The following is a 14,366-nucleotide window of genomic DNA, read 5'->3' on the forward strand; positions in this document are numbered from 1 at the left end:
TAAAAGTTCTTCAAAAGTATCTTGTAAAATCTGCATAAGTTTATTCTGTGAACCTGCAGTGTCCTGCTGGAAATTTACACTGCTTCAAATTTTTTAAAAATAAATGATGATATAACAGTCACCTTTGAGCATTATAACATTGTGATTATGTATGAGTATTTGTTTACAATTAAGGCCTCAAATCAAATGGATTTCATGACTATGACTTTTTCTGAGTATTGTCAGAGATTCATCTGGTCAGGTGCTATGAATGTATAACTCCATGCAGTAGTATAGGATAGAGATGGTTTCTTAACAATAGCTTGAATCCCAGTTAAACATTAAAAGGTAGTTTCTTCCCAAAATGCAAGTAGCTGTATTTTTCTGAACATAAGAGTAACGTGTGCTCATTGAAAACATTCAGAAAATAGAGTGTAAGGAGAACAAAACACACCCTTTCAGAATTTTTTTCTCCATGAATACTTTCATACATATATACTATCTCTAAGCAGGAGCCACAGGAAAGAGAAAGGAGAAGGCACCGAAGACACATCAACAGCCGTTAAAGAGAAGGAGGTTCCTTAGAAGACAGTTGAAGATGTAAGAGGTCAGTCATATCAATAAGAAAAAGAACACACACACACACACACACTCGCGCACATGTACACATGTATGTATATATGTATCTTTTAAGAGGTGCAGGGACACCTCATTAAAAATAAATAAATAAATAATTTTTACAAGCATAAATAAAGGTATATGAAATTTTGAAGAGGGGCCTGGACAATCTTTAGGCATTTGAGTTATTACTAAGTCAGAGATCATGATTGAAGGCCCAGAGAGGATGAAAAGAAATATCCCAGAGAGTAAATGGAAATGACCCCCCAGAGGAGAAATGGATCTAAGAAACTGGCGAAAGTTGACCTGTGAAATTAACATCTGTGAGATCCGTTGAGGTTCATATCCCCAAATGACTAGGGCATCTACACAAGGTACGTGGCCAACATGTTCACAACAGGATCACCAAGTCCCACTGTCTCCCCAGTCTGTTCTTCAACCCAGCAAGTCTTCCTCATTCCAGGAAGCAGCACCACTATCTGCCCAGACACTAAGGCCCAAATCTAGGCATCATCACTTACTGCTGTCCTTCCCTCCTGACCTTACAGCCATTAAAATTTTCCCAGCTGAGGCCCCAGATATCAACATCGTGGAGCAGAGACAAGCCATCCTCACTCTGCTCTTTCTGAATTCTAGCTGCACAGAATGTAGGACCATAATCAAATGGCCATTGTTCCACAACACTAAGGTGTGGAGTTGTAGATGACTGGAACACATTCTATTCATTTATTCTTCATTTAAGTACATCCTCAATTTCATCAGTCCATTCCACTTTATTTTTATTCATCATCTATTTCATCCTTCATGACCTTGTATTCTATATTTTGTTCCAAATTTCATTCCAGTAGTTTCTATTCCGTTCTGGTACTTTAAATCTACAGTGCACATTTCACATTGATTTCATGCCATTGCATATTCTGTCCCGTTCTCCATTCCTTCCTATTTAATTTTGATTCCCTATTTTCTTTAATATTTTACTTCACCATCTATTCCATTCCTTTTCTCATATAGCAGTGTGTGTGTGCATTTTTATTCCATGCACCATTAGGTTATTGCCATTCTCCTTTTCATTCCATTTTGCCATTATATCCCATTCAATTTCCATCCATTCAATTCTCCATTCTGCATCCTGTTCAAGTCTGGACTCCATTCCCCACTTCATTTCAGTTTTCCCATTCTGCACTCCATTTCAAACCCATTTACCATCGCAAATACCATTCCATTCTATTTCGCATTGTGTTTCACCCCAGCTGCTCATCCAGTCCAGTACACCTCCCATCGCATTCTGCCAAAATTATTCTAACAGTGACATTCAGAAGGACATCTTGCTAACATTTTAATCAAAGAATCACAAACGTGCATGGCCTGCACCATGAATTTCCACTCTTGGGAATTTATCCATAGCAAGGACACAATTGAGGCTATGAACAACTTGTATAATAGTAAGAAGGATGTGCCTCACAGCGATGTATGGCAGAGGGTGAAAAGTTGGAAATAACACGAACGTTGGTGTCCGTGAATATTGAATGTTTGAAAATGTAAGCAGAGTATTTTGTAGTTAAAAATGGCCCTGTTTATTGACATAGAAAGAGTGTTTTCTAGACCACAAGAGCAGGTTACAAAGTAATATCTATGGAGAAATGATTCTATTTTATAAAATAAAACAGTGAAAACTATGAAATATGTATGAACAGCCTTAAGTAAAGATTTCCAGTACTCATCTGTAGGTGTGTGAGAACTCAGGGGCTAGTTTTCCTACATTTGCTTTTCTACTTGGGGTACTGACTATGCAGCCCTTTTGCAATAATGACTAAAAAGGGGTATCCAAATATCAAACTTCGTTTGTGCATCACAGCATATTATATTAACAGAAACTCAAGACTAGGCCAAATAAATTAATGTGCATATACCAGAGGATTACTATGCAGCCTGTACAAATACTTAAGGTCGGTATCATCCTTAATCATAAGCAACCTGGCCTGTGCCTCAGGGGACAAGACAGGGAAAATTCTAATCCTCGCTCTGGCCCAGAGTGTGGGACCCGAGGCTCGAGCCACGGCAGTGTGGGCCTCACCCCTTTTCTCCCTTTCAGGCCTCGCTGCCACCCTCAAGCTCAACAGACCCTGCTTAGGGACAACCACGTGCCTAGATGAATTCCAGGAGGGTCCTCTCTGGCATGGTGCATGGGCCCTGTGTTCCAGACTAGATGCCAGGAAGGACATCTGGCTAGGGGATACAGCCTCTTGGCCAGAGCGGTTACTTCGTTCAGGCCATCCCTTGAGATTGAGTCACCAGAATGGGTGATTCAAACCTTCGATATAGACTCCCTACCCCCACGCCCTACCCTGGAACACACACGTGTGTGCTCAGGCACACATCCAGGTGCTTCTAGGGCCCTGGTTTGAGGGCAGGGAGCTTCGCCCTATTTATTGACTTGGCCAAGGCCGACCTGGAGGGGTGGGGGGCATCTGCATGGTTGACACCAGACGGATCCTGGTTGGACAGCTCGCGGGAAGAGGAGAGGTCTCATGTGATGTCCTGATGGCCAATCAGAGGCAAAGGTTTAGCCAAGCTCCACCTTCCTTCTTAGCTCCATCAGAGCAGCGCTGGCAGCCACGCTTCTCTATCTCTGAGCGAGAACGTGGCCTTGTCGCCACCCAGTCACACATGGAGAAGGAGCAGAAGTCCCAGGAGGGCAGGGTGCCTGGAGGGCCGAAGAACGAGGCCACCTTTGCCTCTGGCAACGAAAGCTGCACAGACTATGCTGAGCCTGCTTCTGCGTCTCCCTCAGGCAGCAGTGCCCTGAGCAGCAGCCCAGCAGGTTGTGCCACTGCCACAGTCGCTATTTTCAGCACCCATGAAGAGCTGGGGCTGCTCTCCACGACCTGTGTGGAGGCAAAGAAGTGTTCAGACGTCCAGGGCAGTCGCGGTCCCCACGCAGACCTTAGATGTGTGGTGTCCGAGACCGGCGGCCTGCCCACTGTGGGGCCACCCTCAAAGGGCATCGGCCAGATGAAGAGCCAGAGGAAGAACCGTCGTAGAAAGCAGTCCTTCCCTGAGCAGGATATCTGGGTTCGGAAGGTTCCAGGTCACCACTGTCTGCCTCCTGAAGCTCCCAGGCCTCAGCGTTCTGAGGTTTCGCCTTCATCTTCTCCAAGCTCTCAGGCCAGCGGCAGCGGCCACTCCCAAGCTTCTACGTGGAGTCTAGCTTTGCGATCAGGAGCTGCCCTTCACAGTCACGTGGCCAGGGCAGGCCCTGACCTCCACAGTCATACGTCTGAGACTGAGCCAAGCCCTGCTTGTGGACGCCAAAGCTGCACCGCCCTGCTAGGTCCTGCTCTCTGAAGATGTGCGTGTGGCCCAGGCCCTGCCTTCCACCTCCGACGCCGCACCACACTGCCTGGCCACGCTGTCCGACGCCCTGCATCTGCACAGGTTCCTGCCCTCCACAACCAGGTGACCCCGCCAGGCCCTGCTCTCTGCCACTGCAGCCGCGTCGCGCCACCAGACCCTGCTAAACCACGCAGTGTATCTGAGCCAGCCCAGCTCTCCACTGCAGTGTCACTCCACCAGGCCCTGTTCACTGCAGACATAGCCCCACCCGCGACCCCCAGCCAGGCCCTGCTCTCTGCAGCCATAGCCGGGGCACCCCACCAGGCCCTGCTCACCGCAGATGCAGAGGCAGACACAGCCGCGCAGCCCCCACCCCCAGCCAGGACCTGGTCTCCGTGGGCACAGCCGCGACCCCCAGGCAGGCCCCGCTCTCCGTGGCCACAGCCGGGCCACGGAGAACGACAGGCCCGGCTGAACGACACCATGCATCTGAGCCAGGCCCTGCTCTCTGTGGCGGTGTCACCTCCCCAGGCCCTACTCGCTGCAGACGCAGCCGCGACCCCCAGCCAGGCCCTGCTCTCCGTGGCCACAGCCAAGCCTCCCCACCAGACCCTGCTCACCGCAGATGGAGCCGTGCCACTCCACCTGGCCCTGCTGAACGTCGTCGTGCATCTGTGCCAGGCCCTACTTCCCGCAGCCAGGCCAAAACAACAGGTTCCACTCTCCCATGTCAATCAGCTAGGGCAGACCCTATTCTCCCAAGCCAGAACCCCCAGCCAGGCTCTGTTTTGTGCAGCCCCAAATCCCACCCAAGTCCTGTGGTCTGCACCAGCACATCCTGTCCACCCCCTGCCCTTAGGAGCTGTGCCACCGAGCCAGGCACTGCCCTCCAGAATCCCCAAGCTGGGTCAGGCTCTGGTCTCCAAAGCCCGGCCACCTCACCAGGTCCTGCCCTCTGCAGCCACATCCCCACAGGAAGCCCTGTTGTCAACAATCATGCCACCTAGCAAAGATCACCCCTTTGCACCCTCCCTCTTCTTGTTTTAGAGGACAGGACCTAGAAACCCCTATGCCCTAGTAACAATAATCACAGCTAGTGCCTAGACATTAGGTTGGATCATAGACTAAAGTTTAAAATAAATATGCATGAAAGTATGATGATCTAAATAAGTGACTGAATAAAGAAATGCATGGAGAAGCATAGATAGATCTTCTATGCCAGAGGATTCCACACAATTTATATACACACTCTCTGCCTCAATAAAAGGATATATAACTCCACGCCATTTCAGTATGGTCTGTCCTTAATAACTTCCTTCCAAAGAGCAGGGTGGGAAAAGGGATGAAAAAAGAGTACCTTTACATTGGTGAAACCTGTCAAACACTGTTTCAGTCAGGTGATAGTGTCAATTTCAACACTCAACCCCCCTGTTATTGTTATATACCCTTGATATGGTTAGATGACAATGGCCTTTTACCTTTGTAGTGTTACTCCCATAACTCACAACATCAGTATAAACATGAGAAAACATCAGAAAAACCCCAAGTGAGGGATATTCTTCTACCAAATGTCTCATGAGTAACCACTGAAACTCTCAAGGTCATCAAAACAAACAAGTCTGAGAAACTATCACAGCCAAGAGAAACCTAAAATGGCATGATAACTAAATGCAGTATAATTGGCTGGGTGGCATCATGGGACAATAAAAGGATATTACGGAAGAACCAAAAACCTCAACAAAACATGGACATTAACCTCTTTTACCTCTCAGGAACCACCACCAGGGAACAGCTGGGGCCCCCATGTCAGCAGATAAACCGAGTAGACAAAAATAGCATCATGAATGCTATGAAAATCAAACTTTTAGAAAATCCAGAACCTGGGAATGGACACCAGCATCTGCATGCCAAACCTAAGCAAGGTGGCTGACAGCTAAAATGAGATACTGAAAGAGTTTCCAGAGACTCCTAATGTAATGGCCATGATACCTTGTATGCAACAGAAAATACCCCACCACATCAAGAGCCAGGGAAATCACAGTTGGAAGGAAAACCTACGATCAAGTGGTGCCATCATAGAGATGAATCCAATGTAGCAGTCAATCATCTGAAAAACATTCTAAGGCAGCCATCATAAAAAATGCTTCTTCAACCAATTACAAATAGTCTAGAAACAAATGAAAAATACAAAATCTCAGTCATAAACAGAGCTATAAAAAGGGAAATTCTGGAAGAAGAAAAATAAATGTGGAATCAGTACTGAATGGGCTCAAGAGCAGTAGAATTGAGGTGACAAAGGAGAACCATTGTTGTAACTGAGGATTGACCAATAGGCTTTACCCAATCTGAGCAAGGGGGAGATAACAGACTGAAAAAAAGAAATTGAACAGATCCTCAGAGAATTTAGGGTATTAACAACATTACAGCATCCCCATCACCACAGTCTCCAAAAAAAGACAGTGAAGCTGAAAGACCAGTATAGGAATCCAAGGCTGAACATGTCAAAATGTTGATGAAAAACACTAACGTAGAAATTCTTGAAAATGAATGAACCTTAGATAGGACTACCACAAACAAATCCACTTCAAAACACATCATCATCAATCTTCTGGAGTTCACAAACTTGAAAACAGCAAGACCAAAATTGGGGTTGGCCCTGATTATATAGGCAAACCCCACTTTGAGCCAGGGAAATTTCTTGTCTGACCAGCAGGGGCCATTAGGAGGTGTAAAGACCCTCCCCAAGTGTTGAGAACAAATTGTCAATTGTGGTTTTTGCATCACATACACCAATATCATACCGCACAGATAAAGAGGAAATAAAGACATCCTTGGAGAAAGGAAAACTAAGAGATTTTAACATTAGCAGACCTTCCTTGAAAGAATGGCTAAGGTCTTTGCTTAAAAGAGAAAGGAAATAGTAGAACAAGGACTCTAGGAGTATCAGAAAGGAATGAAGTATCAGGAAGAAAAAACATCTGTGGGGAACGTACATTAGGCTATTCTTTTCCTTGTGAACTGTAGAAATGATATTTGAGCCTGAAAACAAAAGTTATAAAATCTTCTGCCATTCCAGGCAATTTTGTTTAAAAGCGAGGAAGGCAGAGATGCCTTAATGGGGCTGATGTTCCCACACTTCCATTGAAGTGATGAAAACTGGGTAGCAATAGACCATGGTAAGTCACATATGTCTATCCCACCTCACACAGCAATCATATAGACCACTTTACAAAGCAAAACACTCAAAAACTTTTTAAAAATTAAGATAAATCCAGTAAAAGTGCTCAGGTGAGCCACAGAAGGGCAAGAGAGGAGTAGCAGATGGATGAGACACAAAGGAAACAAAAGAAAACAAATAATAAATTGCTGGACTTAAGCAGTAGCCTAGCAATAATAACCCTCATGTAAATGAACTTAAATACATCAATTAAAGGCAGACATTGGAGGTCAGTAATGTACACGACCTATTTATGTGACACTCACGTTTCAACTGATGTAGGTAAATGAAATGGCAAAGGATGAAAGAAACCCCCTTGTCAAAGTCTGGAGGGAGGAGTTCCGGAGTCACGCTGCCTGGAGGCAGCTGGCCTCGGCCAAGAGGTGAAGGTCAAGGAGAAGCGCCAGTGGCTGCGAGTCCAGGAGGCGGGCCCAGAGATGCACTGCCCCGAGCGCCATTTTCGAACCCGCTGGTGCCCGCCGCCGTCTCCCCAGGAGCTGGACCTAGGCGCACAGTAAGAGCGCTGGGGGAGTTCAGGAGGCTGCCGAGCCTCAGCTGCGAGAGCGCCAGCTACGTCCTGCTGGCGACCTTCCAACACCTGGACCTGGTGTATCACACCGGGAGCTGCCACTGCGGCGCGGCGCGGTCCGCTATACGTCCTAGGCCCGGCAGATCTGCGGGTGGTGGATTACAGCTGCAGGCTGTGTAAGAAGCAGCAGCAGCACCACTTCCTGGTCCCGTCTTCGCGCTTCACGCTGCTCCAGGGCGCGGAGAGCATGGTCACCTATCAACCCAACACTCACCCAGCGCCGCACAGCTTCTGCAGCAGGTCTGACCCCCGAGTGTGCGGCGTCGCCCCGCACTGCCTGGACGCCGGCACTGTTCGCAGTATGGTTGTCCAGGAGGTCTACAGTGGCGATCGGGAGGAGGTGGCCACCAAGTAGCACAAGACCGAGCAGAACGTGTCCATGGAGGTAGCCTTTGCCAGTCCCGCCGAAAAGAAGCGGTGACTGGGGCCGCAAACACACTGGAAACACGCCCTGACTCCCCTCGAGGGAGCCTCCACAGTCCCTGTTAAGAAAACAAAACAAGTAATGTGCGAAAGAGTTCTGTTTCTGGACTGTAAACCTGTGGTGTCGGTCCGAGCTTCCCCCCACCCACCCCCGTATTTTCCCTTCCCTTCCACCCATTTTCAGGGGACTTGATTCTGATTCAAAACTTGAACATGCGTTTGTCTGTGTATAGCTATAGTCTTGCAATCCACTAAGCAGGGACTGTCCCTACTTGTTTCTTTTCTTTTCTTTTTTTTAAGACAGTCTCACTATGTCACCTTCGGTAGAGCGCTGTGATGTCACAGCTCACAGCAACTTCAAATTCTTGGGTTTAAGCGATTCTCTTGCCTCAGCTTCCCAAGTAGCTGGGACTACAGGCCACAACACCCCGCTATTTTTGTTGTTGTTGTTGTTGTTGTTGTTGTTGTCATTGTTGTTTAGCAGGCCTGGGCCAGTTCGAACCCTCCAGCCCCAGTTTATGTGGCCGGTGCCCTAACCACTGAATAAGGACGCCAAGCCTGTCTGTACTTTTTCAAGTAATCCCTTCTGTCACTCACTTTTTTTTTTTTTTGTAGAGACAGAGTCTCACTTTATACTATTCTCCATACAGCTCTCACAACTCGCTTGCAGATTATGCCTATGTATTGTACGTTTTGGTGCTAGAGTGTATACAGGATTGCTTTTAGCTCTTGCACCTGGTATTTGGGACAGCAACATACAAACAGTTTTGTCAACATTTATTAGCATGTTTCCCATTCACTGCTCTGTGCAAGTGTGCGTGCAGGCACACGTACCTGTGTGCATTATGTGGACACTCACGTGTTCACTACTTAGTGGTGGAGGTATTTGTAGCTGTGCTGTTTATTTAGGATGTTCTTACAGGACATGTTTTAAGATTCATTAGTATTGCCTACTTCATTGCTTTCATTAACCAAACGATGTTTAATATTATGTTCGGTTTTGTTTTAGAAACTGTCTCTGGGAAGAGGGGTGGGAGACAGGAATGAGAAAGACATCTGTGCACTATATGCCCTCTTTATCCTTTTGAAATACCTACCTTGTGCAGGTATATAGAAATTAGTATATAATTTTTGAAATGAAATGTTGTGTGCTGGTTCATTATATAAAGTGTTGCACTCAGTGTTGTATGCACAGCCCCCTGTAAGAAAGATTCGGACCCCACTTCAGGTATAAACCAGATGGTGATTTATTACACATGTGCAGGTGGACCCCCTGTCCAAAGGCAAACGGCCCCAAAGAGAAAAGCAGGCTGTCTTTTATACCATTTTTGTTGCCATGCAAGCAAGCAAAAACAAAAGTAGAACATGGCAGTTAATTAGTTCAGGGGGCAGCTTGGGGTGGGGTTATAGTCAGGGGGGCTGGTAGGCTCAAAGGGTTACATAATGGCAGCTGGCATGGGGACAAACTTGGCTTGGGAAATTTTGCTTGAGGAAGCTTTCTACCATTGTTTAGCCATTGCTAGGCAGTTGGGGTAAGTTTTACCATTGTTTTACCTGTTGCTAGGAGTTCTTGGGAACTCAGGGAACTTCCTTGTCCTGAAATCTGTTCTCAGAATTAACCCAAGGGAGGGGGTTTGAGATGTGCAGGGACTCAGGCTGAGACAGTTAGGGGTCTTTTGGGGTCCTTTTGCTGGGTAGTACAAAAGCACGACTTAGCTATGGGAAGGCTTGGTTGTTGAAAGTGGTTGGTCTCAGATTATGTGAGAAGGTGGTAGTGTCTCTGGCTTTTATAGTAGAGAAAACATCTCCAGGGTCCCCTACATTTTTGATGAGGGCAATTAGCACAGTGCTTACACATTGTGCCTCTGGGAACACGCTACCTGTGTGTGAATCCAGGGTCTGCTACATACTGGTTATATAACTTGTATGGAGTTGCTTAAACTCTATTCCTCAAATTCATCTTCTGTCAGTCGTGTTAACGACTAAGACAGTTTTTGTGTTCAGGGTAAAGATAGTGCCTTGGGAAGACTACCTTATCAATGAATGCCTATTTTCTTCTTTCTTCTGTTTTGAGGTCCCTAAATCCCATCCTATCAAGTCATCCAGAAAACACTAAACTATTGCTTAGGGGCAGATATATGGCAGGACAAACCATGAAGAAATGCAACAAAATAATTTAAGTTTAAGCAAGGATCAGTTAGGGTTTAATGCTACAGGGGAAGGATGGTGGCTTTGTGACTTGAGTGGGGAGCGTATCCTATGTACATAGTACCTGTTACTCTTTCTGTATAACAAACCGCCCCAAACTTAGTCCATAAAATGGCAGCCATTTTATCATATGCATAGCATTTCAATGTCAGGAGCTCAGAAAGGGCAGAGCAGGTATGACCTTTTGCATGAGTCTGTGACCTCAGCTGCAAAAGCCCAATGGCTTGGGAGCTGGAACCATCTGAAAACTCATTCACTGACATGCATGGTGCTTGCATTGAGAGGACTGGAAGACTAGGATATGGCGAGTGCAGGGCCTGCCTGCTACCTCTCCACAGACTTAGGCTTCCTCACAGCATGGCAGTCCTCACAGTTTTCAGGCTGCATACTTGGTGAGTGAGGCTCCAAGCAGGAGTGTTTCAGTAAAGGAGATACTCAGAAGTCATGAGGAGTCACTTGTGTCATACTCTATTGATTAGAAGAAGTGAGTCACAAACTCTTTCAGGTTCAAACAGGGTGATTAAACTGCATCTCATGGTGGTAGAGGTGGCAGATTTTTATAACAGCATGGGAGATTGGAGATAACTCTTGTGGCCATCTTTGGAATATTCAATCTGTGGCACCATGGGCTCCTACGGTGCTGGCTATGTTTCATTCCGTTCCCCTGTATGGTGCCCATTCAGATGTTTACTCTGGAATTGTTTAAACGTTCACACATAATTCATATACAGTTACATATGATTTAAGCCATAATCTTACAAAATGGGTGATTCTCCTATCTCTGAGCAAGACTCAGAGCAGACTAAATGTATGACTTGAGGTACAGCGGATAAGACAGCCAGAAAGAGGCTGGCCGGTTGGTCCTGCAGCAAACCTTGACAATGGCCACCCAAGCACAGCCCAGGGTAGTGAAAGTTGTATCCAGGAGGCCCTGGAAGAGTTTAAGCTATTGCTATTGCTGGTTTGATATGTTGGACTGCCTTAGCATGGTGCTGATGACCACCCCTTCCTCTATCCATTCTTATCTCTTCGTTCATTCATTCCACAAATATTTACTGAGTGTTTACCATGGGCCAAATAGAATGTGAGAGGGGCTTGATGCTATAGAAAAGTAGAGTTTGACACATTTTCATCACACTAGTTAACATAATTATACTAATGTACACAGTTATGATTTAATAAAAAAAAATAAAAGAAGTAGAGTTGGGTAAAGGGGCTCAAGTAATTTTCTTAGAATGTAATTTAGGTCTCTTCCGGAATGCCATAGGAAAGGGAATTCAAATATCCCTCTCAGTAGATTAGAAGAGCGCACCTGGCATCTGACACACAAAGGCCACTCCTATGCTGGCTATCTATGTGTCAACTATAGGATGAACTCCAGACTAGAAGGGGAATTTGTTTTCTGACAAGTGTTTTCTGAAAGGGTTAAATAAGAAACCTTTGTGATATCTGCCATATTGACATCCTGTGATACCTCTTTTTTCTTCACATTTCCACAAAGATCACAATACTTTTTACTGAAATATCATGGGAATGGAAAACAGTATCTATAGTCTAAAAACATAACTATAACATAAACATCTATAGCCTAAAAACATAACTAAAAAACATATAATAATAATGTTTTATGATTATACAAAATTTTTTGATGAAACATTTGAAAATGAAAAAGGAGAAAGAGATCAAAAGCCCTCACTCTAACAATACTTCATCTGTGTTACCTTACTTAATGTTCACTAAAACTTTCCAGGGCACATATTATTGCTATTTTTGATTTGTGGATGAAGAAACTGAGACTTGGATAATGGAAGGACCATGCCCATGGATGCAAATCTGGAGTGTGCCAGAGAGCAGGTGGAGGGTGGTGGAGAGAACATGGAGAGCCAGGGTTACCGGATACCACAGTCAGTAACAACTGGAGACAGAGGTTCTCACGTACTTCTACTCCCCTGATTGTGGTCCCTTTCTCCTTTGTGGTGGCTTCAGTTCCCTAAGCATTTCGCCCTATGACCTCTTCACCCTCACAGCTGTTTTTCCTCCCAGAAACCTCTCCTGAGATCCTGTGGCCTGCTGTTCAGTGTATTCATCCCTGACTCTGCCCTCTTTAAAAATCTGAAATGATACTAGGTTAGATGTTCTGCCATTTTGTGACCACGAACAATGTGATCTGCACATCACAGTTTGGGAAACACTTATTTTGAGGAAGAGACTTTCAAGGGACTTCCACCTGGGCTCGTTTTCTAACTCTGAATTGGTAACAGGTTTATAAACTTGCCCTCATCTTCTCTGTGAGGATTAAATAAATCAGGCAGTGCATGTACAGAGATAATGGAGTTTCACCTGTCGTAAGCACTTTGTGCATGTGAACTCTTTGTACTTTTCCTGTTGTTAGGGCAAAAATTCAAATGAAGCTTTTGTCTCCACTGTACACAGCTGAAGTGAAGGCAATACTTTCAGAAGCACTATCTCAGGAACTGTCATCTGTATTTCTTTGACATTGAATCTGAGTGTAAAAGTAATTCAGCTACAAAAAGGTAGGAGGGGGGAAGCCCATAGCCCATAGGCCTTCTGGTTCCTTATTGAGTTCTCACTTCCCTGGACCCTACTGCCTCCAAATCTATTGCATGAGATATGGGGATAGCCTTTTCCATTCCATACAGGGTGACTGGGGCATTGGTAAGCAAATTATGGGGTCCTGTGGGAGCACATGGAAGGGGCATCTTTTATCAGATGAGTCAAGAAACCCTTCTGGGCCTTGGTTTCCTTATTTGCACAATGGTTTTAGAACTACATGATCTCCTAACTCTTTGAGCATTTGAAGTGAAGTGATGGAAGAAGAATAGAGTTCCATGCCCTGATATAAGTGAAATAAATGGTCAGCAACAGCCACCTATCGTGACTTTTGTAAATTATGTTATTATATCCAGATATTTTGGCCAAAAGTAACTGGAATCACTAAATTCTATGGCTTTTTGTTGGGGCTAAAAAGTGAACAAATCAGTGAGTTACCCCAATACCTGGCTCCTCTCCCATCATGACCAGAGGAACAAGTTTTCTCCGAAGGGTACAAGTTTAGAGATTGCACAGCAACTTCTGAGACTTGACTCTGAGACACTATCACAGTTTCCATGCCCTCCCCAGTACAGGAACCACAAGGAGGAGCAAGGGGGAGGTGTGAGGTTGGTGGGGTTGACACCATTACTATCTCTCACATGTAATAAGAGACTTTAAGTGAGCGAGGCTGTCCTAATGGGTCAGACTGTCGAAGTTTTAGCCAACAGTCACTTTGTGCCCACAAGTGGACATTAGCGGAACTGGCAACAGACTGGATGACCTGAAGGTACCTTTGAGGGAAAGAGCTCAGGGTCTCTGAAATAAACCCTCATTATCAGAAGGTAACAGATTCCTGCCTCTGGAAGGCCCAGGGAGCTGACTTCCCTCTCCCTGCAGTAAGCTGATGCAGTCATGTGGTTCAGTGTGTTTACTTCTTATCTCTCACAGATTACTCTCTTTATGTCCAATATCTTGGAAGTCATTGTTGTCTCTTTTTTCGTAGCTTCAGGGGGAAAGGTAAATGTGGTACCTTTTCCTCCATCATACTGAACATCAGACAGATGACTCAGTTAGATTCTCATCTGTACAGTGAGTGTGTCAGGCATCACAACTGGGCACAAAAGGAAAAGAGTGACTGTCTTACCTGACTATATCTTCTTGAATTTTAGGAATTTTTTTTTTTTCTGAAACACCGTTTCAGATTCTGTTTCCCATTTTCTTTTTCTCAGCCTGAATACGACCTTGCTAAAAAGGGGTATTAAAAACTGTGTTCCAGGAGATTCTGCTGCTCAGTATGATAGAGAAAAAAGTACCACATTTATCCTTCCCCCTGAAGTTACAAAAGAAAATATACAACAATGATTTCCAAGATATTGGGCATAAATCAATTAAAGACAGTAATCTATGAGAGACAAGAAGTAAACACATTGAGCCACATGACTGCCT

The 14,366-nt window shown here is 45.3% G+C and overlaps 1 pseudogene; it reads left to right on the forward strand.

Annotated features, from left to right (window-relative positions):
- Positions 1 to 5,674: 5,674 nt before the first annotated feature.
- On the forward strand, positions 5,675 to 8,091 carry LOC128576822 (centromere protein V-like protein 1; annotated as a pseudogene).
- Positions 8,092 to 14,366: the final 6,275 nt, after the last annotated feature.

Source organism: Nycticebus coucang, chromosome X, assembly GCF_027406575.1.
Source record: "Nycticebus coucang isolate mNycCou1 chromosome X, mNycCou1.pri, whole genome shotgun sequence".
Taxonomy (NCBI): Eukaryota; Metazoa; Chordata; class Mammalia; order Primates; family Lorisidae; genus Nycticebus; species Nycticebus coucang.